The 25384-nt window shown below is 44.1% G+C and overlaps 1 long non-coding RNA gene across 1 annotated transcript; it reads left to right on the top strand.

The window, feature by feature from the left end:
- Positions 1-1604: 1604 nt before the first annotated feature.
- LOC311608193 lies at positions 1605-25109 on the top strand. Its single transcript, XR_014782869.1, has 3 exons — positions 1605-2049; positions 2442-2507; positions 21663-25109. It is a non-coding gene; the product is annotated as an uncharacterized lncRNA (long non-coding RNA).
- Positions 25110-25384: the final 275 nt, after the last annotated feature.

The raw sequence follows: 25384 nt of genomic DNA, 5'->3' as shown, positions 1-25384 counted from the left end.
AACCATGTCTGACATGTCTGCCTCTGTGCCACCATGTTTCCCACCATGAGGCTAACGGGCTAAACCTCTGCACCCATAAGCCAGCTCCAATTCACTGTTTTTCTTTGTAAGAGTTGCTGTGCTGTAGTCATGACATCTCTTCACAGCAATAGAAGGCCTAACTAAGACATCAGGCCTGACTCAACAGTGCAGGAGGAAGGGGCTTATTTCATCTTACAACTTGTAATCTACCCATCATGCAGGGAAGTCAGGACAATAACTCAAGACAGGAACCCGGAAGCAGAAACGGATGCAGAGGGCATGGAAGAGTGCTGCTTGCTTGATTGCTCAGCCTGCTTTCTTATACATCCCAGGACCGCCTGGCCAGGAATGGCAACCCCGCCACCGTGGGCTGAGCCTTCTCAGATCAATCTCTAATTAATAAAGTGTACTACACAGTTACTAACAGGCCTCTCTTATGGAGGCACCTTCCCAGTTGAGAGAAGAGTAGTCATATGTGCTAGATAAGGCCAGTGCCACAGTCTCAGATTCTCAGAAAGCTGAACAGGGAGGGTCCCATGACTCCAGGAGTTCAACACTTAGTCCCAGCTTGTGCAACGTAAAAATGGCCCATCTGAAATAACGCTGGCAAACAACCCAAATAGACATTCTAGAAAAGTCACACAGATAACCAACACATGAATGTCCACTGCCATCCGTAGCTGGTGAAATTCAAATCAATACTAAGATTTAGAGAGAATGGGGTGGGGGGAGGGGGCGGGGGAAGGGGGCAGGGAACTGAGCTCTCATGCACAACCAATGAAATGTAAAGCTGCCCTAGAGTCACTGTGGGAAACAGTGTGGTGGGCTCAAGAGAGTAAAAGCAGACTTCACCATTGGATCTGCTGTTCTGGTTTGCTTTCTGCTGCTTCGATAAACATGACCAAAAGCAGCCCTGGCAGGGGCCAGGAAACAAAGGAATTCCCTGACTTACACTTCCACATCAAACTCCATCATGGAGGGAAGCCAATCTAAGAGCCACAGACCAGAGAGAAACACTGTCTATTAACTTATTCACAGACTCAACACTAAGACATATTTCTTTTAAAGCCCAAGCCCACCTGCCCAGGGATGGTACCGCCCACAGTGGGCTGGGCCTTTATGAGTCAATTACCAATCAAGACATTGACCCACAGACATGCCCACAGGCCGGCCCAATGAAGGCAGTTCCTCAGTTGGGTTTCCCACTTCCCAGCTGAGTGAAGGTGGCAACCACGTGATTACCCACCATAGCTACACCGCACATCTGGGTATATGAGAAGAACTGAAAGCCGACTCTCAAAGAGGCATGCTGACAGCGGCTCTGTTCACAGGACTCAAGAGGCAGTTTTGACCAGACATCTCCCAGTGAGTGAAAGGGTAACGAAAGGAATGTGGGCTATACCTACGTAATATTATTACTCACCCTTTTAAAAGGAAGAAAATATGTCACCTGCTACCACACAGATGAGTCTTAAGGATACTGTGGTAAATGAAACGAGCAGGTGACATAATAATCAAGTCTGGATGACCTCACCTGAAGCTGCTAAATAGAAGCAGCACATAGAGTCTACGGGGGATGGGGAGATAGGAAGAGAATGAGAGGGTGGGAGTCACCACATAGGTGCGGAATGTCAGTTTAGCAACATGGGAAAGAGCTGGGATCTCTACATGTTTTGTGCATCCAGCTGGCCCTCTATCGTTACATCTTAAAACAGCTAAATGATTAAAAAACAACAAAACAAAACAAAACCATGAGAGAACACCAGGCAAATGTTAGAAGTTAATTCATGTCATGAAGTCTCTGACTTTAGAGATTTAAAGGGGGAAAAGTCTGTTGTTCTGGGCTGGTTAAAACGCAGTCCTCCCAGGAGAGGGAGGAGTGAAGAGAGGGCGTCTCAAGGTCCCTTCTGGATTCAGGATTTAATGCCTGTTTATTGAGAACCTCTCAGTGCGTGTTCTCTGTACTACATCGGAATGGAGTTTCCTGTGTGCCCTAAAAGCTTATGAGCTAAGGAGGCCAGAGAACAGGCGAGACATAAAAACCTGTCAGAACACTGCAGCAGCCTTAATCAGACTGCCTTTGCTTTTCTCTGCTTATAAGTCACTGGCTTTAAATTTAATATAGTGTCATGTCTTTATTTTTCTTAAAGTTTTCTTAAAAGATCATATAAAGATTTTCTTCCATGGTAAGACTTTTATATTATATTTTTCTTAAAACGGAGTATGGTACATTTACCCTCTATCAGACAAGTGCTTATAACTCACCTTGCTTTATTAACAACACTGCTCGAGGCTTCTATGCCCCTAGCAATAAAAATGTGTTTTCAGACCCATCAAACCAATGAAATCTGAGTCTTCAGAGCACAAGATAATGAAAATCTCTAGGCCGGTGTCTTTTACTACTTTTAATCTGTTAACAGACCCTGAGTGTCTCCGATGAAAGGCGTTCTGGCATGAATCTCTGTCCTTAATAGCATTCCATCCAGGTAAGTCTTGATTATTCCAATTTCTCACAAATTTGGACACTTTTACTGCCTGTAACATCTCTAGGGGAGAGAAAGGAAAGAGACCCTTGCAATTGATTTCTCCAAACATACACGGAAATGTAGGCTGCAGGCTGGCAAGCAGACCTTACACGTGCTAGGCACAGAGCCAGGGATTTCCAGCCACAGAGTCCCACTCCTAGAGGACAAGCTGTCACCAAAACCCCTCTCCGAATGGACTGAGAGTGAACAGAGGCCACCGGGTGGAAGACAGGGCTGTGGAGACACTTTTTAAAGAAGAAGTTGCAGGAAGACCAGTCTAAAACTGGTTCTACAACTGGGTCATGGAACACTCGCTCTGCATCTGAGAGGCTTTGGTCCATCCATAGCACAGAAAAGCATCAGACAAAAGTAGACAAAAGGAAAACAAGTGACTTTCAATCTCCTCTCTTCTTCCTCAAAATAGAAGGCTAAAAGTCCCGAATAGAAGATGTCTGACCTACAGCAAGGAAAAAAAAAAAACACTCTTCTGTGGGTTCCACAGCTGACAGAATTCTACATAAAATCTACATAAACAGGTTCGGAATTCCTATCTTTCTTCAGCTCCCACTGAGTTCAGTCAGCCTTTCCGCCCATCTTTGCTCAGCCTAACATAGAAGACCTGGGGCCCCGACATTCCTTTGTTCTTCCTCACTCTTTTGTTCTTCATTTCCTTGTGAGCTGTTGGCACACCACACGCTGCCTGTGGGTGATTTTTCTCTTGTTATCTTGGCTCATGGCCATTGAATTTTCAGGCCCAGTCCTAAGATAGCACGCTTTTTGTTTTGTTTTATTTTTTGTCTCCCCTACATGAGTAACATCTTTCTTTCCTTTTCTTCAGTTTAATTTATTTTTATTGCATGTGCACTGGTGGTTTTTGCCTTCATGTACGTCTGTATTAGGCTGTTGGATCTGGAGTTACAGAGAGTTGTTGTCTGGAGTTACAGACCATTGTAAGCTGCCATGTGGGTGCTGAGAATTGAACCTGAGTCCTCTGAATGAGCAACCAGTGCTTTTAACCACTGAGTCATCACCAATGCCTTCTAATTTATTTAAGTAACATCCGTCTTAAGGGCAAGTCAAAGAAACAGCAAGCCCTCCCACTGCTGGAGGAAAACTAGTCCCCCTTGTTATGATGTACACGTGAAATGTCTTAGGCTTGTGTGTTGAACTTGGGACCTTAGCTGTTTGAGGTTGTTTGAAGATGTGTGAGAACTTTAGGACCTGGATCCCAGCTACAGTAAGTGGACCACTGGGAATGCATTAGTTTGTTTTGTCTCACAGTCTGATGGAACAGCCCATCGTGGAGGGGACATCGTGGCAGTAGGAGCGTGAGGTGGCTGCTCACACATCGCATCCGCAGTCAGGAAGCTCTTTCTTCACTTTCTATTCATTCCAGGACTCCAGCCCACAGATGGTGAGGACCACATTCGGGATGAAGTCTCTGATAGTGTGCAGGCAATTCTGCTGGCCTGCCCTCCAAAACCTAGCAAATGCTTATCACCTGCTGCTGCCACTGCCAGGTGCAACAGGTCTGTGGGGCCTGATAAAAGGACTGCCCACCACCCCAGTGCGCCCTCTCTCTCTCTCTCTCTCTCTCTCTCTCTCTCTCTCTCTCTCTCTCTCTCTCTTTCTTTCTCGCGCGCGTGCGCGCTCTCGCTCTTGCTCTCTCCCTGCTTCTCTCTCCCTCTCCCTCTCTGTCCTCTCATGGTCAGCCCTCGTCCATCCTCCTGCCTGCCTGCCCACTTGTCTGCCTCTACCCCTTCTCCAGGCCCTCACACCTCTCCCTTCCCCCCCAGGAAACCTCCTTATACCAGATCTGTCATGTGAAATAAATCCTCAGGGGTGTACCTTGGCATGGACCCACCTTTTTTATAAAAAAGAAAATCCATACTCGTCGACACCCAAGGCGTGTTTCCACAGTGGTTGTAAACGCAGCAAGTTTGCAGAGAGCACATTCCTAAAGGTGCTTCCCGGGCCTCACCCCTGCCTCCTTTTTCTGCTTTCTTTCTTCCGTGGAGTGAACAAACTCCTCTATCATACGTTCCTATACTTGCTCATGCATCCAGAGAAGGCCACACAACCATGAGCTAAAACACATCATTCCTCCATGGGTAGTCTCTCAGGTGTTGATGACAGTGACAAGAAAGCCAGCTAACATACTGGCTTTTTTTTTTTTTAAAGAAACAGCACTTAACTATCTGAAAGGACATTAGACTAGAGATTATCTGAAAAAACCAGTCATCATGAATGGGGTTTTGTGGCCTGATGTACCAAGAATCTGACCTTCACAAATCGCATATGAGATCTGAGAGAAAAAAGGCAAATGAGTCCAGGAATCGTGTTCCTAAGTATCAAAGGGCAACCTCCGGGAGGTTAGAGTGTACAGTTGGAGATGTGTATTGTCTAGCTGGTAGGGTGCTAGGGGACACAGGAGCCCAGGATGCCCTGCCTCTGCAAACCCCACCTCCTAGAATTCACTGGGGGCAGCCAATCAGAAGCACCATCAAGAGGTTTGAGGTTGGAAAGAAAGGAGAAAGCGGGATATAGTTCTCGCTCTTCAGCTCTATGTGGAGGGTGAGTGGGTTACTAGTCTGTCCTCAGCATGGCAGTGGCACCTGCTGTGCTGGTGCCCCGGGCGGCTGTATTGACTTCCTAGCTTTCTCACCATCCTGTGGCCTTCTAAAGCTTTCTCAACACCACATGAAACTAAGCCCGGGGGGGGGGGGGGGAGCATTTCACATTTCAGCCATAAATAACAGGCTTTTTCCCATGGGGAGAAGCTTCCATTATGCAGACGTGGTGAAAGGAGCTGGTGTTGGAGGGGATTGTGCAAATGTACAGATGGGTTGAGGGAGGCAGGGTTGGGACTCCTGTGGTGAAAACCAATCACTTCCCCATTCTTGGTCTAGCTTATCCAATCCTCTGCAGCAGCCACAAAAGGGGAACTCATTTCACCTCCAAACATAGAAAAGGTTAGCCTCTGCCAGACAGAATTGGATATAATCTCAGGACCCGCTCTGGAGAGCCGGTCTCTTTAAGCTTTGCTGTGAAAGCTCCCGCCTTCACAGAAACTCGCCTGAGTACCTAAGTCTTAACTTTTCTGCCTCTTTAGTCTTTACATCACCATAGAGAAAGGACCCATTCCTCACCATGTCAGCGTCAATTTCGCATGTGCTGATTAAAGTGAGAATAAAAAGAGAATGCGCCTGGTCTGCCCAATATTGTTAATATTTTGTAACACTGCAATGTTTTACACGGAGGTCTTGTTGTTAAATACAGTGCCTGTTTCTCCAGGCAGTGAATAGGATGGACATTAGATGTGATTTACAGTAGAATGAAGGTCTCCAGCCCTAGGTCTACCAACCCATGGTGAAAACCCAGAACATGAACCTGTGGATTATGCCTGTTCATGTTTGATTTTGTAATTTTCTTATTATTATATTTACTTAGCCATTTACTTATTGTATGTGTACAAGCAAGAGCACCTGCCATAGTGCACATGTGGAGGTCAGAGAACAACGTATGGGTGGTAGTGGTCTTTCTACCAATTAGGCCCTGGGGATCAAGCTCAGGCCATGCCTGACAGTGAGAACCCTTTGCTCTCTGAGCCATCTCTCTGGTCCTCAGCTTTGAGATACTCTTGTTCTAGTTGAGTTTCTTGCTGTAATAAACACCAGGACCAAAAGCAACTTGGGGAAGAAAGGATTTCATTGTGTAGATTAGAATCCATCATCCAGGGACACCAAAGCAGAAACTATAGAACAGTGCTCTTTACTCAACAGGCTCCCCTTCAACTAACTACCTTTCCTACACAGCTCAGACCCACCTGCCCTGGCATGGCGCCACCCACAGGGATTTTGGAGGATTGCTGGAGGCAATTCCTCCATTGTGGTTCACTCTTCCCAGGTAGGTCAAGTTGAAAACCAAGATTAGCCATCGTAACTCTGTGAAGTCTGTCCCCCATTATTCAAACAGAGGGCTCTGGTCACTGAACTCCCAGCAGGGAAAAGATCTCTCCTGGAGCAGGACACTGGCGCTGGAGATGGAGATCCGCACAGAACAGGAGCTAAAGCAGGCCCAGTGGCTCTGCCAGATCCCCTGTGTCAGTGCATGTCAGGCCCAGCAGTTCTGCTAGATCCCCTGTGTCATTGCATGCCAGGCCCAGTGGCTCTGCCTGATTCCCTGTGTCATTGCATGCCAGGCCCAGTGGCTCTGCCTGATTCCCTGTGTCAGTGCATGCCAGGCCCAGCGGCTCTGCCTGATCCCCTGTGTCATTGCATGCCAGGCCCAGTGGCTCTGCCAGATCCTCTGTGTCAGTGCATGCCAGGCCCAGCGGCTCTGCCTGAGCCCCTGTGTCAGTGCATGCCAGGCTCAGCTGCTCTGCCTGATCCCCTGTGTCAGTGCATGCCAGGCCCAGTGGGTCTGCCAGATCCCCTGTGTCAGTGCATGCCAGGCCCAGTGGGTCTGCCTGATCCCCTGTGTCAGTGCATGCCAGGCCCAGTGGGTCTGCTTGATACCCTGTGTCAGTGCATGCCAGGCAGGCACCCAATTGCTGGATTATATTTCCAGCCTTTGTGGCCATTTTTCTGTTTGTGGATTTTTTATTTTTAAGACAAGATATTGGGGGCTGGAGAGATGGCTCAGTGGTTAAGAGCACTGTCTGCTTTTCCAAAGGTCCTGAGTTCAATTCCCAGCAACCACATGGTGGCTCACAACCATATATAACATGGTCTGATGCCTTCTTCTGGCCTGTGGATATACATATGAAGGCAGAACACTATATATAATAATAAAGAACTTTAAAAAAAGACAGGATATTATATTTCCCAGGCTGTTCTGGAACTTCCTAGGCGGTTGAGGATGACCTTCAACTTCTAATATTTCTGTCTACACTTCCCGACTTCAAGTGTGGGGACACTGGGGCTTCAAGTGTGTATCATTATGTTCAGCCTATGCAGCGCTGGGACATAACCCAAGGATTCCTGCATTGTAGGCAGGCACGGTACTGACAGCTAAATCCCTACCTCCTTGCCTCAGTTTTAAAGTAGAATCTACATCCTTTGGTGAGACTCCCTCAAATTCCTCCAAGGTATAGCTGCTTAGCCTTTGTAAATCATGTTAGAACTTGGCCTTGGTAACCCCATGCTGGGAGACACTTAAAGATTTCCCTCAGAAAGTAGCCTGTTTCAAGGAGGTGGAACTCAACAATATATTCTTATTTTACCATGAGGTGTTTAGGACCACATTTTACAAATTGTCTTCCTTCTTGTCTCTGGAAAAGAAAGTTGTATTAAAATTATTTTATTTAAAGAGTTGCAATGGCTGGGTGTTTCAGGCACTGGACTTAAGATTGCTTTAATTTAAATATAGAGTAGCCTCTAAATTTTGTGGCTTATTTTGAGAAATTCTTCATTTTAATTCAAACATATGGCCAGACCTTCCAGAGTAAGGTGATATTCAGAGGCAGCTGTTCTAATCTGATTGCTTAAGGACATTTCTGCATTACTCATGTTTGAAAAGTTCTTGTGTTTTTAAAGATTTATTTTTTAAAAGATTTATTTATTTATGTATATGCACGTGTGTGTCTATGTATGTGCACATAAGTGCAGTGCTCATGGAAGCCAGAAGTATCAAATTTCCTGGAGGAGGACTTACAGACAATTGTGAGCCAATGGTGTGGATGCTAGGGCTCGAACTCCGGTCCCCTGAAGGAGCAGTGAGCACTCTTAACGGATGAGCTATCTCTGAGGCCCTGAAAATTCCTTATTTACAGCTTAAATCTGATCACAAGCTGAAACAAGGCTCTCTGTACTTTGTCTTAGTCACTGTCCTATTGTTACGAAGACACATTGGGACTAAGGCGCCTCTTGTGCTCTTGTAAAAGGAAGCATTTAATTGGGAGCTCGCTTAGAGCTTCAGAGGTTTAATCCACTCTCATGGTGTACAGCATGGTGGCACGCAAGGTGCCGGAGAAGCACTGAGAGCTACGTCCTGATCCACGGGCCAAAAGAGAGAGAGACTGGGCCTGGCATGGATTTTTGAAACTTCAAAGCCCACCCCTAATGACACGCTTCCTCCAACAAGGCCATACCCCCCAACCCTACTCATATAGTGACTAAGAATTCAAATGCATGACTCTACGGGGTCATTCCTAATCAAAGCACCACATACATTTGTAGTGTTAATAAGCTCAGTGGAATATAAGATATTTAAACCACTGAGAGAGGGAGGGAGGGAGGAAGAGAGGGAGAGAGAGAAAGAGGAAGACGGGCGGGACTCTGCCTGCCTCTCAAGATGCCTAAATTTCTTCCATCTTTCAGGAAAGACATCGAAGTAACAGTGCTTCCCAAGCCTCTTAATGAGGCTCTTTGTTTAAGAATAAGTATTAAACCATCTCAGCCAAGCACAACGACACCATTCTACACTGGAATCATCAGGGCTCCAAGCTGAGATTTCCTTGCCTGAATATCTCAGTCTTTCAATTCCACAAGTCTCTAGAGAAACAATTCCCCAGGAGCTCAGGGAGGCTGCAGGGAAACACTGGCCAATTGCTATGGTAGATCCTTTCTTTCTTTCTTTCTTTCTTTTTTCTTTCTTTTCTTTTTTTTAAACTAATAGGGATTAAACCCTGCACCTTATATTGCTAATCAAGTGCTCTACCACTGAGTTGCATCTCCACCCAGGAAATTTAATGCCTATTTGTAGGCTCAATTTTCTTAACAAATATATTTTATTACAAACTTATTAACTGAGAGTACCTCACTGATAACCCGACTAACCTAAACAATAGAAAAAGAAGATTAAAGACTACAATAATGAAACTGTAAGAATATCAGTTCTGAGGAACGATTCTCTTGGCATAATCAGCAGGATTTCTTCTGCTGGAACCAGAACCCTGAACCTCAGCAGGAGCCCAGAGCCCCAAAGCCTTCCCTCCAGCGGTTCTCTCTAGGAGCGCCTTGAAGTGGAGCAATGAAAAGCCAAAACTATCCCCAGTCTCCAGAGCCCCCCTTCTTGTTTTTGGCTCACATTTATACCTCCTCTTAGCATTTGTTCAAGGATGTTTTTCAGCTGGTTAACAACCAAGCTCCTCCACGTAGTGGTTCGACCTCTAAGAGGATAAACATCACCTGCTCTCTCACAAGTCTTTTTCTCACGCCCCACTTGTGATCTAAACAAAAAACAGGTTTATCTCACCTTCACCTATTAGTTAGGCATGAATGTATGTTATTTTCCCATGGCTATCAATACTGCCATGTATATTCAACCAACAAAGGTTGGCAGTGGTAGCCATGAGAAGGATGGAAAGAGTGTGATGCACAGAGCTGGTATCCAGCAGGTCTTTTGCTGGTGCCAAATGGTCTAAACCAACTAAACTTTTGTAAACTATAGCTGGTTCTTTCAAAGTTTTTGTTTTAAGGGCAATGTAAGCCACTATCGTACTTGCTGGTTTTACTTTAAAATGACAATTAGCAATTCTTTTTCATTTATGTTACAATGAATTTTTTTCCATTTAATGGAAACTGAAGGATCATTTTTAATTGGAAATTTGACATATGTGATGAACCTTATTTTGAAGAGATGTTGTCCTAGTATTTTACCATAGATTAAAAAAAAAAAGACGAACATCATTTTAAGTTAACGTATTTAAAATAAAGCACAGAGGAATACATGTATAAGAGAGGCTTTGTTTTGAATAGAATCTTTTTTCCCTAATCATGCTATTTTGTTTGCTTGCTATGAGACAGGATCTCACTATGTAGCATTGGCTGGTCTTAAATAGACCTGGCTGCCTCCGTCTCCTGAGTTTTGGAATTAAACGTGAGCACCACCATCCCCGACCCCAATCCTTATTGTAAAAATTTTGTACTAAACAGTTGTCTGCAATTTCAGTTCCACAAGACCCAACACCCAGGGGCCGGCCATGGTAGCACACACCTTTAATCCTAGCACTAAGGAGGCAGAGACAGGCAGATCTCTGTGAGTTCGAGGTCAGCCCAGTCTACAAAGAGTCCAGGACAGCCAGTGTGACACAGAGAAACTCTGTCTCAAAAACGAGCAAACAAACAAACAAAATGACCCAACACCCTCATACACTCTCATTCAGACGAAACACAGATGCATTAAAAAATACATACAAAATAAAAATAAATTATTTTAAAAACAAAAACAATGTGCCAGGCATTTTAGCACACGCCTATAATCCCAGCATTTGGGAAGGCAGAGACAGGCACATCTCTGTAAGTTCAAGGCCAGCCTGGGCTACAAAGTGAGTCCAGGACAGCCCAAGGCTACCGTGTCTCAAAAAAAAATTTTCTATACAGCTACAGCATTATGAAACAAAAACTGTGCTCTAACAAATAAGAATGCTACATCCCAGCCTACAACTTCAGCAGAATCCCTCTGCTTTACCAGAGGCCACACAGGAGCCCAGACTCTGGCAGAAGCCTCATGCTCTACTAGAGATCAGGCCAGCCCCCAGAATCCCATAAGAGCACCCGCAAGAGTCCCTGAGAATCTGCCCAGCTTACTCCCAACAGCCACTTCCCTCCTGGTCACTATATGCTGGTCCATAACTCCAACAGAAGCTCCTGACTTTACCAAAAGCCACACAGGCAACCCAGAACCCCATAGGTCACACAAGCTGCCAGAACCTCAGTGGAGGCACCTTGCTGGATCAGAGGACACATCAGCCACCAGAACTGCAGGCCACTCAGTCTAGAACACCAGAAAGGAAATGGAAACAAGGGGGAAACACCTGTCCAACAAAGATAAACTCAGGAATTGGCACCTAGACCTATAATTACTCCGAACCCAGATACCTAAACATCAGCTTAAAACCACAAACAGCTATGGCCAAATGTCAGCACCAGAACCCAGCTATCCTTCTACTGCAGGCCCTGAATACAACTGAAGCAACCTTAAAACAAACTTCATGTAGATGATAGAGATGCCACATAATAATCAAAACACTAAACATACAGAACAAAGAAATGATATTGAAAGCTGCAAAGGAAAAGATCCAAGTAGCATATAAAGGCAGACCTATAAGAATTACACCCAATTTCTCAATGGAGACTCTAAAATCCAAAAGGGCTGGACAGATGTCCTACAGACTCTTAAGAGACCACAGATACCAGACCAGACTACTACACCCATCAAAATTTTCAATGACTATAGTTGGAGAAAACAAGATATCCTACAATAAAGTCAAATTTAAACATCTATCTACAAAGTCAGCCCTACAATAGATACTAGAAGGAAAACTCCAACCCAAGTAGGTCAACTACACCTACGAAAACCAGGAAATAATCTCATACCAGCAAAACCAAAAGAAGGGAAGCACACACCCACTACTACCAACAACAACAATAAAATAACAGAAAATTAGCAGTCATTGGTCATTGATGTCTCTCAATATCAATAGACTCAATTCCCCAATAAAAAAATACCAACTAACAGAACAGAAGTGAAAATAGGATCCATCCTTCTGTTGCACACAAGAAATACATTTCAACCTCAAAGATAAACATTACTTCAGAGTAAAGGATTAGAAAAAGATTTCCCAAGGAAATGGACCTAAAAAAAAAAAATAAGTTGGTCTAACACAATCAACTTCAAACAAAAATTAATAAAAAGAGACAGGAGGACAGGCACTGATGGCACACGCCTTTAATCCCAGCATTCAGGAGGCAGAGGCAGGCAAACATTTTTCCCTTCCTGGTAGGGAGTGCAAAGTTGTACAGCTACTTTGGAAGCCAGTATGGTGGTTTCTCAGAAAATTGGGAATCCATCTCCCTGAAGACCCAGACATAGCAGTCCTAAGCAATTACCTAAACGGCACTCCATCTTACCACAAAGACATTTGCTCAACTATGTTCATAGTAGCTTTATTTATTTTTTATTAAATGTATATTTTATTTATTGTAATTTATTCACATTACATCCCAGTTTTTATCCCCTCCCTCTTATCTTCCCATCCCCACCCTCCCTCCCTCTTCTGCCTATTCCCCTCCCCTAGACCTCTAATGGGGGGAGGAAGCCTCCTACCTCAACTGTCTGGTGACAGCCTGTTAGGTATCATCAGAATAACCTGCATCTCCTTCCTCTGTGTGCCCGTTAGCCTGTCTTGCCAAGGGGTGGTGACCAAATTGTGGGTACCAGAGTGCATGTCAGAGGTTCAACAGCAGTCCTCCCTCCCTGCCATGTGGAGAATTGGCAGAGCATCAGTTACAACTGAGCAGAGGGTCTTGGTTCTCTGCATGCATTGCCTTTGCCTGGTGCATCAATTTGTGCAAGCCCTCATTTGTCCAGATCCGCAGGTCTTGATGGTCTCCCTGTGGAGCTCCTGCTCCCTCCCAGACCTTTCATCCCCGCTCCTCCCTACAACTCTCAGCGCAGCTTTATTTATAATAGCCAGGAATTGGAAACAACCTAGATATCCCTCAACTGAAAAAATGGATCCCCAAAACAAAAAAATGTGGTATATTTATACAACTGAGTATTACTCAGCTGTTTAAAAAAAAAAAAAAGGCATCATGAAATTTGCTGACAAATGGATGGAACTAGAAAAGATCATCTGAGAGAGGTAACACAATCCCAGAAAGACAAACATGGTATGTGTCCACTTATAAGTGGATTTTAGCTATTAAATTAAAGGATAACCATGCTACAGTCTACAGAGAGGCTCAGTAACAAAGAGGTTACAGGGGGCGGGGTGGGGGGAGGGAGGGAATGCAAGGATCTTCCTGGTAAGGGGAAATAAATGCGGGGGATGGAGGGAGAGAAAACTGGGAGAGATGACTAGAATTAGGGGGCATTTCACCAGCGATATAGAAACCCAGTATAATGGCAGCGTCACTGAATCTAGGGTGACACTAGTGAAGATTTCTAGTATTGCGAGGACACAGAACCTGAACTGGTCAAGGCTCTGTAACCAGAAGCTCCAAGCAATGGGACTGAGACATCAACCTAAGGACAAACCCTTCAACCTACTATCTGTCCTGCCTGACACTTGACATTGCCTGGATGGCTGCAAACCAGAGGCAGGATAGCCCAGAGACCCATCTCAACTAGCAAAATAATAATGATAATAATTCTTAATGATATTCTCCCATACTCATAGATTGGTCCCTAGCCCAATCGTCATCAGAGAGGTGTCATCCAGCAGCTGGTGGGAGCAGATGCAGAGGCCACAGCCAACTGTTAGGCAGAGCCACGGGAACCCCGCAGAAGAGGAAGAGGAAGGATTGTAGTAGCCAGAGGGGTCGAGAACATGGCCCACAGCATCAACTAAGCAGGACTCATAGGGGCTCACAGAGACTAAAGAGACAAACACTGACCCTATGTGGGTCTCAGCTAGGTCCTGTGCGTGTCTTACGGATGTTCTTGTAGGACTCCCAATACTGGGAGTGGGGTTGTCTCTGACACTTTTGCCTGCACTTGGGACCCTTTATGTCTTACTGTGTTGCCTCATCCTGCCTTGATACAAGGGTTTGTGCTCACTCTTACTGTATCATCCCCGCCCCCTTCCCTACAACTCTCAGCACAGCTTTATTTATAACAGCCAGAAATTGGAAACAACCTAGATATCCCTCAACTGAGGGATCCAAAAAAAAGTGGATCCAAACAAAAAGGGAGTACATTTACACAACTGAATGTTCAGTGGATACCCCTGGGTGGCCAGCTCTTCTTTTGTTTTTTGTTTTGTTTTTAAGAGAAACAGAAGAAGAATAGATCTGTAGGGGGTGGGGTGTGGGGGGAAAGAGAGGAGGAAGAGGGACTGGAGGGAGTGGAACGAGGAAAAACTGGTCAGGATGTAATATATGAAATTAATAAATGTAAAAAAAAAGAAATGCTAAACTGTGGGATTAAAAGTAGATACGTAGGGCTCTGGAGAGATGCTTGAGAGGCTGCGAGCACTGGGCTGCTCTTGCAGCGGATCCCAGCTTGAGTCTCAGCATCTACACGGCAGCTCAAAACTGTCTATAACTCTGGTTCCTCAGGATCTGATACCCAGTTCTGACCCCCGTGGGTACCAGACATGTACAGGGCACACAGACATACATACAAGCAAACATTCATACACATAAAAATTAACCTTTTTAAAAAAGAAACCATGTAAGTATTTTTAACCAGTATTAGTTATTAAATAAAATATAGTAACTGAATTTCTAAAAGTCAGAATTTGTTTTTGTTTGAGACAAGATCTTACCATGTAGTCCAGGACAGCGTCAAACTTGTGATGCTCCTGTCTCAACTTTCTGAAATGCTAGGATTAAATGTAGACACTTGCTGCTCCCGCAGACCAGCACTGGGAACAGTGAAGAGGAGAGAAGAGAAAGTCTTGGTGGATCCGAGGTAGGGAGAATTGAGCAGGTGGTGAACAGCTGGTTAAGGGAAACCAACCATTGGGGAACAACTGGCTATAACAAGAACCAGCTGTTGAGAAGAGGTTAAGGAATGGAAGAAAAATACTGAGACCCAGGCATATGTGGTACAAACTGAAGGCCTTAAAGCCCAGGAGAACTTTTTCTGTCTCTCTCACATGTTTACTGTCTGTCTGTCTCTGTCTCGCTTGCTGTCACTTTTATTTTTCTGTGTCTGTTCCTCCTTGGGCCAACCCCAGTACTTTACTTAAATTAAAATTAAAGTTCAATTTTTTTCATTACAGATTATATCATGATTTTTCTCATCTTTTACAATCAATAGAGCATTCAGAAATCAATAAAGTAAGAGAACAGTCTAACAAGGAAATACAAACAGTTCTGTATAACCTACAATAAAGCATAGAGCAAAGACCAATCAATTTCCAAGCAATGGTCAGCATAACCTGATTATTATTTCTTGAACAATACTAGGGAAAGTTTAATCATAAATTCCCCCAGGCTAAAGCCATTGTGTTTACATGATTGTCATAGCAACATAGCTTGAGCTAAATGGTCTCTAATAAAGAAAAAACTTGATTTACTCCCAGTCCCAAACCAACAGGTATACTACCAAGGGGTCCTCTATTATAAAATATCTGTAAAGCATGATGTTTCAAGCCCATGTTCTATTGCTTTCAAAGAATAGCACCTAACAGCATCTAGCCAGGTACTGTTGTGTCAAGGTCCTAACTTTCTTCCAAGCAGTTTCTGCCTGACTGCTCCAGTCAAAGCCAAGATTCTCTCATTGTCCCAAGCCTTTGTCCAGATGCCTTCCTTCAACACTCTCTGTGGGAAAAAGTTTTCCAGTGTAAATTTCATTAGGGCTGAGAAATAGAGAAAAGGACAGTTTTAGGAGAAAAAATAGATTTCAAAGTAGTTTTTAGGCAAAATTACACCTGGACCATTCATAATATTTAAGGGCAGTGCTCATCAGCTGGCGATCTTTGGAACTCTGTCAAGCAAATCCTCAACAGCTGTTAATGGATGTCTAGAGATCATGCTGGACAGTTGGATGTCTCTGGAACTTTGTCAAGCAAAGCCTCTATGACCTGTCCTCATGTCTGTGACATGCACTACTTCATCTGACTCAAAAAAAAAAAAAAGAATATTTTGACAAACTACCAAGTTTCCATAAGGCTTAGCTAGGGTTGGCCTTGCTGCTCAGTTCCAACAACAGCTAGACTTGATTTAGCCAACTGACTATTCTTTCCTCTAGTTGCTCAGTGGTGAGACCCTGTACTAAGACAGCTCAGTCAGAATGTGCCTCAGGAGAGGCCAAGGCAGGCATGCTATCTCCTGAGCAGCCTCCGTGCAATGACAGTGTCTGAATTGCTGCTCCCATGTAGGGATCACAAGGGAATGAAGACAATAGGTGTCAGAATCAGGAAGGCAGGTTCCCAGGACAAGATGGCTGACCATGCCTGCAGGCTGTCAGGGCAAGATGGCTAACCATGCCTGCAGGCTCCCAGGACAGGATGGCTGACCATGCCTGTGGGCTCCCAGGACAGGATGGCAGACCATGCCTCTGGGTTTCCTGTTTTATTAACCAATGCACTTGTTTCTCATTTGTTTTATTTAGTTATAGTTTAATGTTTTATTCAGTTTACATCAAATTTTCTATCTATTGTAATTAATAAAATCCTAAAAAAAAAAAAAAATCAAAACCTTGACCTTGTCCTCATAACTGGCTGTACCTACAAGAATCTTGCTCGTGGAAGACACAGAATGACTTTAATGGCTGCCACGTAGCAGGCTTCAGGGGAAATGGAGAGCGGGTGGTGCTGAATAGAAAAGAGCTGCAACATGAATCTATTTTTCCTTCTTCCTTCTTTCTTTTTTTGTTTTGTTTGTTTTGTTTTGTTTGTTTGTTTTGTTTTGTTTTTTCAGACAGGCTTTCTTCTGTGTAAGAGATTCCTGTCTGTCCTGAACTCATTTTGTAGACCAGGCTAGCATCAAACTCATGTAAATCGGCCTGCCTCCGCCTCCCTGAGTGCCGGAATTACAGACATATGCCACCACACCCAGATGGACCCATTTTCTTTAAAACATAATTTGTTTTTAACTGAAATGCACCCCAAAGGCAAAGGTATCTCTCCAGCACATTTTAGGGCAGATATCTTACTCGGGATGCTACCAACTATCTGTAGGCCACATGTCACTTCCTAATGGCTCCTGAGGAGTTCTGCTTCAATAAAGGACTTCACTCTTGAGAAATCAGGGGTTTTAGTCAGGGAAGAGGCAGCAGAAAGAAATGACCCCTCCTCTGGCTACCTGTTATTCTCCCAGACAACATAATTACTCCTGATAATCTGTAACTTTTTTTTTTAAAGAATATCTCATGTAGCACAGGCTGGCTCGAAGTCACTATAGCTGAGGATGGCCCAGAACTTTGGATTCTCCTGACTGTACCCGGCACAAGTTTGTGCGGTGCTGAGGATTGAACCCAGAGCCGTGTGCATAGCACTGTACCCACCAAGCCACATCCCCATCCTTACCTCTACATTTCTTACACTTCAACTAAGTCTCACTTTTCAGACAGTTACAACACCGCACAATTATAAGTGAGTATATGCCATGTGAGTCTTTCTGCTTCCGGGTTAACTCACTCAGTATGATCATTTCTAATTCCATCCATTTGTCCATAAATTTCTGGATTTCCTTTTTTTTTTTTTTTTTTTTTTTTTTTTTTTAGCTGAGTAGTATTCCATAGTGTAAATGTACCACACTTTCTTTATCCATTCTTCAGATGAGGGACATTGAGGCTGTTTGCAGGTTCTGGCTATTATGAATACGGCTGCTATGAACATGGTTGAGCATATAGGAGATGGGGAAATAGAAGGATCCAGAGGATCTTAGAAACCCACAAGAAGAACATCATAATGGGTGGATTAGGGCCCAGGGGTGTCTGCTCAAACTATTGCACTAACCAAGGACAATACAAGTAGTAAACATGGAACCCCTACTCTGATCTAGCCAATGGACAGGACATTTCCACAGATATGAAGAGATCAGGGACTGACTCTGACATGAACTCTGGTGCCCCATATTTGACAACCTCTCCTTGGTGGGGAGCCCTGGTAGCACGCAAGGAAAGAATAGGCAAGCTACCAAGATGAGACTTGATAGCCTGTGACCATAAAGTGGGGGAGGAGGTCATCCTCGATCATGGTCCTAGGGGAGGGCGATAGAGTGGGGATAGGAAGGAGGGAGGGAGGAATGGGAGGATACAAGTGATGGGAGAACAGTTGAGTTGTAATCTGAATAAATTAATTAGTAAAAATAAATAAAATGGTTTACTATTATCATGAAAAAGAAAAAAAAAAGACACTGTCAACTCTTTACCTGGTTCCATGGAGGCCAAGGTTTTATCCACTTGCTGGGGACAGTTCTGCTGAGCAAGTTATTGGCACTGGCTTTAACTTTTGGTTATTATCACATCTTTCAAAGCATAACAGGGTGGTGTTGCTCATGCTCTGCCTATTAGATTAAAGTCCCGTATTGCTGGAGGGCTGCACTCCTAAAAATAGTGGGATCTAATAAGCTTGTGCTAGACAGAAGGAAAGTCAGATCCTCTGTCTTGAGCAGAGAATTCTTTTCCCGGTTCAGCAAAAGCACACTTGGCCCTGAGTAGCTCATTACTCTGACAACATATCTTAGAGGAAGGGCTTCTGGCTTCTGGCTTCTGGTAGTTGGGGCCCCTGGCTTCAGAGTTTGCAGTCTGAGGCCACTTGGCTCCATTGTTTCTATGCCTGTGCTGAAGCAGACTCATGGATGACAAACCTACTCACCTCATGTATAAACAGTATGAGTGGCAGAGCGGGAAGGGGGCTGGAGACAGTGCGTCATGCAGTGTCAATGCATACATGTGCCATCCATTGATGGGATCACAGTCCTCATGGCAGTCGCCTCCCACCGCTGCACTGGGAATGAGGTGGGCACATTCCCAATCTAAGCCAGAACACACAGGCTTTCTCACCTTCTCCAGTTTACTTTCAGGAATTCTGCAATATAAATCTTCTAACTGCTCGCACAGGGCTTCCAAAACGTACTTTTACACACCTCAACTTATATTCTTGAGTGTTGTAATGGGAGAGGTGTAAGCATAAATAGTGTATCACTTTGCCTCCTTGCATTTTCTTTTCTTTTCATGAAATTTAACCCTTATTCAATAAAGAAAAGGAAATTCAGTCTTTAAAAAAATATCCCCTATAAGTAACTTACTTCTCACAAAGGGCCAAGTAGTAAGTTGACATCAACGAAGCCTAAGACACCAGCATCATGACTGTCTTGCCAGATGCATGGAAGACACAGTATCACTTCTGCAACACAATTAGATCTATTTGGTGTGTGTGTCTGCATGGTGTGGAGGTCAGGACAAGCTTCTGGGCATGCCAAAACACATGACCTGAAGAAGCCACAAGGAAGGGCTAGAGAGACGGCAGCCTAGTGGTTAACAGTTCACTTGCTGTTCACGGAGTTCCCAGTACCCTCATGGTGGATTACAACTGTCAGTCCAGTTCCAAGTGATGCGACACTTTCTTCTGGCCTCTGCATGCACCAGGCACACTTGTGTGGTGCACATGCATTGATGCAGGCATTCATACAAATAAAAGTAAATGCATCCTAAAGAAGGAAGCCACAAGGAAACTATGTGAATAAATTCTACTCTATAACCAGCCTTCAAAATTTTCCCAGCCTGTTGATAACATAAATAAGAGGTTGACAAACTAACTCATATTTAGATGACAATTAAGTGTGACAGGGGGATGTTAATATCGGACTAAAAAATTAGCCATAAAGGATGTGCAAGGTGAATAGCAAAACTTGAGTATGAACTGTCAATTGTAAATATGTTAATGTCTGATTCCACGGTGCTGCAGTGTCCAAAGGAGGGATGGACTCCCTCAGATTGTCCTAACCTACACACAGACACACATACATACATACATACATACATACATACATACATACATACACACATACATATGTACCTACACACACACACACCAACTAGACCTAAAAATAATAGTTGTGCTATAAGGTAATATCCTTGTTCTTACAAATAGACACCATATCCGCATGAAGGCTGCCCACTGCCAGCCCTCTACTCTCTCTCTCCATCATCTCTTTGACCAATGCCTCCAACTCACTGGTTCTAGCTAGTTTTTTGTTTGTTTGCTTGCTTGTTTGCCAACAAGCAAACACCCAGGAATCATGTACCTCAATTGAGAAAATGCCTTCATCAGGTTGGACTGTAGGCAAGCCTGAAGGACATTTTCTTGATTAATGATCGATATGGGCTGCTGTAGGGGGTGCCAGCCCTGGGCAGGTGGTCCTGGATTTAAGAAAGCAGGTTGAGAAAAGTCAAGGAGAGGAAGCCAGTGAGCAGCACTTCCTCATGCCTGAACATGAGCTCCTGCCTCCAGGTTCCTGCCTTAACCCTCCTTCATGATAGACTCTGGTCAGAATATGTAAGCTGGAATAAACCCTTTCCTCCCCAGGTTGCTTATGGTCAAAATGTTTTATCATAGCAATAGAAAGCAAATTAGGATGTCAGCCTTAGCTGCTCAGAAACACATGTATGTGAATACACAAAAGCAGAATCCTAAGTCCCTGGAGCATCAGCGAGGCAATTCTGAGTGAAGCATATCCCAGTTCTTCACCCTATAAGCTGTCTACATAACTATATAATGTAATTTTAACATATACTTTACAATAGATACTACAGGTAATAAATTAATTTATTTAACTTCATTTGTTAATTTAAATTTAAAAATTAATTAATTAAAAATAAATGCATAGTCCAATGTATCAATCAGCCTATACCTCAGGTGCTCTTAGGCAAACTAGAAATAAAACCACCTAAGGTAACAACAGAGATGAGGCCAGTGGATTCACTAGCCTGTCTATATTTCTGGTAACCTAATTTTTTTTTTTTCATTTGGATAAAACATGCTAGCTTTCCTTAAACTTCAGTGTGGAGTACTTGCTTAAAAACATAAGCCTTAAATTACAAAACATTTTTTAAAACTCTAATTTATTTGGGGAAAGAGACCGTGCATACAGACTCCGTTCTCTCCTCCCACCTGAGTCCACCAAACGCTGACTGTCCAGCATGGTGACAAGCTCCTTTACTCACAGTCCATCTCAGCAACCTATACATCTCAGAGTCTTCCCCCAAATAAGCTCCAAGAGTAGTTAATAAACAGGGCTAATTTCCATTAGCCTAGAGAACTTTCTTGCCTGTAAAGTTTTTCTAATATGCTTAGTTCCCCATTTTCTTAGGAAATCCAATTTGCATCCCTAGGATATTAAAAACACACGCTCTTATTTCTGTCACATCAAATGAATTTGTCCTTTAGCTTTAAAAATGTTTTCCACAAATCTTTGCCCACTGCCAACCCCCCTCCCCCCCCCTCTCTCCAACATCTCTTTGATCAAGATTTTTCTATCCACTCTGGAATAATCCACTGATAATTAGGATTTCTTACTTGTTCTGCCCAAAAGAAGACAATTTATCACAAACTGTCAGGGATCTGAATTTTAAATTACCAAGAGTCCAATAAGAGTTAAGGAGTCTTCTTTCCAATTAATGTGATTGATTTCTTAGCAACTGAATAGCCTGGCACTTTTTAATTATGTTCGTTGCAATCAAATGTGAAAAACTTCATTTTATTTTCCTTCCCAGGAACAAGATTAAAAAAAAAAAACAAAACCCAGTGATATGAGGCCAGAGCCTGCCATGCCTGTGGCAGGAGTGGCCACGTCATCTGTCAAGTAGCACTTGTCTGTTTTTATGGTCTCAGTGGCTGTTTCAGCACTAAAGAGGGGAAGAAGAATCACTCCCTCAGACAGGTCAGTCAAGAGCATGCCAAGCCCGCCAGCACCAGGGCCGTGACGCGCTGATGACAAGATACTGCTATGTCTCCAGTAAACAGGAATTTAGCAGGGGAGTGAAGCGCTGGGGACAGATCGCAATTCTTTGCTGTGCAAAAAACAGAACCACGGTAGGAGACAGAATTGAGTGCAAAGGTTGTATCAGGTGTTAGAAAGTTTGAGGTCACAGAGAAAGAGGCCTCTAATGGACATGGGGGGGTAAGAGTAGGCGGGGGGGGGGGGGGGGGGGGGGAAGGGGCTGCTCCGAAGGACAAGCACACAAAGGAAGTGCACTTGGTTTTTATTTTAACTCAGGTGGCAATTGTGTCTTTTTCGCCCTTGTCTGGGGTTGAACCTTATTCAATCTTATTCAGTTGGCCAGTCTGAAAAGAACTGGTGTACAAGAAATGAAGCGAGGAGGGCCAGCCACTATAAGCTAAGAATATAGTGGGGCCTTTCTGTAAACAAAGGTTTTACTGGGTTGTAGTGAGGTGGGGGAGGGGGATTAAAACATTTGTATAGGACATCTTTCCACCTTCTCATATCTTCTTCAATTTCTTTCTTCAGAGACTTGAAATTCTTGTCATACAGGTCTTTGACTTGCTTGGTTAGAGTTACACCAAGATACTTTATATTATTTGTGGCTAGTATAGTTTCCCTAATTAGTTCCTCAGCCCGTTTGTCATTTGTATACAGGAGGACTACTATTTGTTTGTTTGTTTTTTAATTAATCTTATATCCAGCCACTTTGCTGAAGGTGTTTACCAGCTGTAGGAGTTCTCTGGTGAAATTTTCGGGGTATACTACCATTTTGTTTGTGAATAGAGATACTTTGACTTCTTCCTTTCTGATCTGTATCCCCTTGATCTCCTTTGGTTGTCTTATTGCTCTAGCTAGAACTTCAAGTACTATATTGAAGAGCTATCAGGAGAGTGGAGAACCTTGTCTAGTCCCTGATTTTAGTGGCAGGCAAGTGGAAGGAGCCACAAAAGATCATCCTGAGTGAGGTAACCCAGACCCAGACACACATGGTATGTACTCACTTATAAGTGGACTTTAGCCATTTAGCACAGGATAAACATACTACAATGCACAGAGCCAAAGAAAATAAGTAACAAGGAAGACCCAAAGGAGGATACTTAAATCTCACTCAGAAGGGGAAGTAGAATAGACAGAGGCAGTGGTGGAAAAGAAGGAACAAGGTAGGAGAGGGAGCACAGAGAGAAATGAGGGTGAAGATCAGACCTGAGGAGAGCAGGGTAGGAGGACAGAAGGGCCTGCAGAGAAAAGAGAGACTGTGGACTACGGGCAGGGGCATCTCTGTGACAAGCTGGAAACCTAAGTCAGAGTAGGCTCCCGGGAGGATGTGAGGGGGACTCTAGCAGAGACTCCTACTAGCAGGGGCCATAGAGACTGAAGAAGCCACCCTATAACTAGATATGTCTCCTAGTAGAGGGATGGGAATACCAATCTACTCCCAAAATTCACCCTGCCTACAAGATGGATAAAGACAGAGCAGAGACTGAGGAAATGTCCAACCAAATGCCTGGCCCAACCCAAGACCCACCCTATGGGAGAGAACCAACCCTGACACTATTAATGATATTCTGCTGTGCTTGTAGACAGGAGTTGTCCTCTGAGAGGCCCCACTCAGCAACGCCTTGAAACAGATGCTGAGACTCACGGCCAAACATTGTGCAATACATAAGAAGTCTTGTGTAAAGGTGGGGGGAAAGAGAAAAGGACCTGGAGGTGACAGGAACTTCACAAGACCAACAGAGCCAAGTCGCCAGGGCCCAGAGGAGCCTGCTGAGACTGAAACACCAGCCAAGGACCTTGCATGGACTGGACCTAGGGCCCCTAGAAAGATGCAGCAGATGAGCAGCTCAGGCTTCACGTGGGTCCTCTAGTAAGGGGAGCGGAAGCTGTCTCTACATGGACTCTATTGCCTGCTTTCCAATCACTTCCCCCTGGTGAGACTGCCTTGCCAGGCCACAGGGTGAAAGGACACGCTCAGTCCTGACACAACTTGATGAGGTGGGGTGGATGGGAAGGGGGGCTCCCCTCTACTGAGGAATAGGAGAGGAGGGAGGAGGCAGAGGGAGGGACTGGGGGATGAAGAGGGATGGGGATAAAACCAGGATGTAAAGTGAATAAATAAATAAATTTTAAAAAACATTTGCAGGCTGGAGAGATGGCTCAGAGGTTAAGAGCACTGACTGCTTTTCCAGAGGTCCTAAGTTCAATTCTCAGCAACCACATGGTGGCTCACAACCATCTATAATGAGATCTGATGCCCTCTTTCTGGCCTATAAGTGTACATGCAGGCAGAGCACTGTATACATAATCATAAATAAACCTTTTTTTTTAATTTTTGCATAAGTCTTATGAGGTAGAGGACATGAAAAGATTTTAATTCCTTGTCATCACCACAGGTTTCACAGTATCTGATAGAAAAAACTCATATTTAATGTTTCTTTAAAGGAACACATGAAGGTTTTTTTTCTCACTTGGATGACCTCAGAATGTGAACATATCATAAAGAACTTTGAAAAGAATAAAACATAAACTTCAGAAGCAGTTTAGAGGATCCCAAGAGCACAGGGCAATCTTTCACCCAGCCTCATGGGGTCCCAAAGGGGGCTCCCATTGCCTTGTTCCTAAACTTCAGTGACAAGAAGCAGGTTCTCACCACGACATCTTGGCAGCTGTTGCATCCCTACCACCCCCCCTCATCCATGTGCTCCGCAGACTGACATCAGCTCATCTCTTGTGGCATATAAAGGTCAAAATGTATGCTCTGGCTGTGCTCCAGGGTCTACTATGGACAGACAACTGGCTACTTCCAAAAGCTTTCAAATGATAAAGATGACCCTAGAAACCTCTTACAGGTTTAAATTTCCCACTCAACCATAGAATCATAGTCAATCCTTTAGCAGGAAATGAACTGCACTATGCACTAAGCTTTTGATATTTTATAAAACCCATATGCTGAGACTGCACTCTGCCTTTACTGCCCCATGGTGTTTTCAATACTACAAAGCCAAGCACTGACTGTCCATTAGGCAGTCTGAACATCTCCTAAGTGCAAGACGGACAAGTGGACACCTCAGCATTGAAAAGAGAAGAAAAATGGCCCTAAGGATTGAAAAAAAAAAAAAACAACCTTTGCAACAACAAAGAAAATTATGAGAACAGAAGTAAAGAGGCTAGCAGATGTTGTGAAGACTGGTCTTGCTGAGTTTGGCAGGAACTCTGAGCATACAGGAAAACGGGCAGCTGTTAGGAAGATCTTAGCCACACTGGAAAGCCTTGATCATTCACACATCTGCAACAGAGCAGCAAGTCAGCCCAAGTGGCTATCGTGGGAGGAGTGGATGGGGAGGAGATAGGTGCTGAGATAATCCAAGGGTTTCCACAGCAGGGCTGGCTCTGACACGAAGGGCTGAAGTAGAGAAAATGTGGGCTCACAAGCACATGGAAAAGGCCGTTAACTCTGAGCACTAGTGTTGCACGTGACCTGGCTCTCGGCAT

This window comes from Acomys minous, assembly GCF_964271855.1.
Source record: "Acomys minous genome assembly, chromosome: 2".
NCBI lineage: Eukaryota > Metazoa > Chordata > Mammalia > Rodentia > Muridae > Acomys > Acomys minous.
The sequence above is the reverse complement of the archived record's forward strand: the minus strand, read 5'-3'. Positions and strand labels throughout refer to the sequence as shown.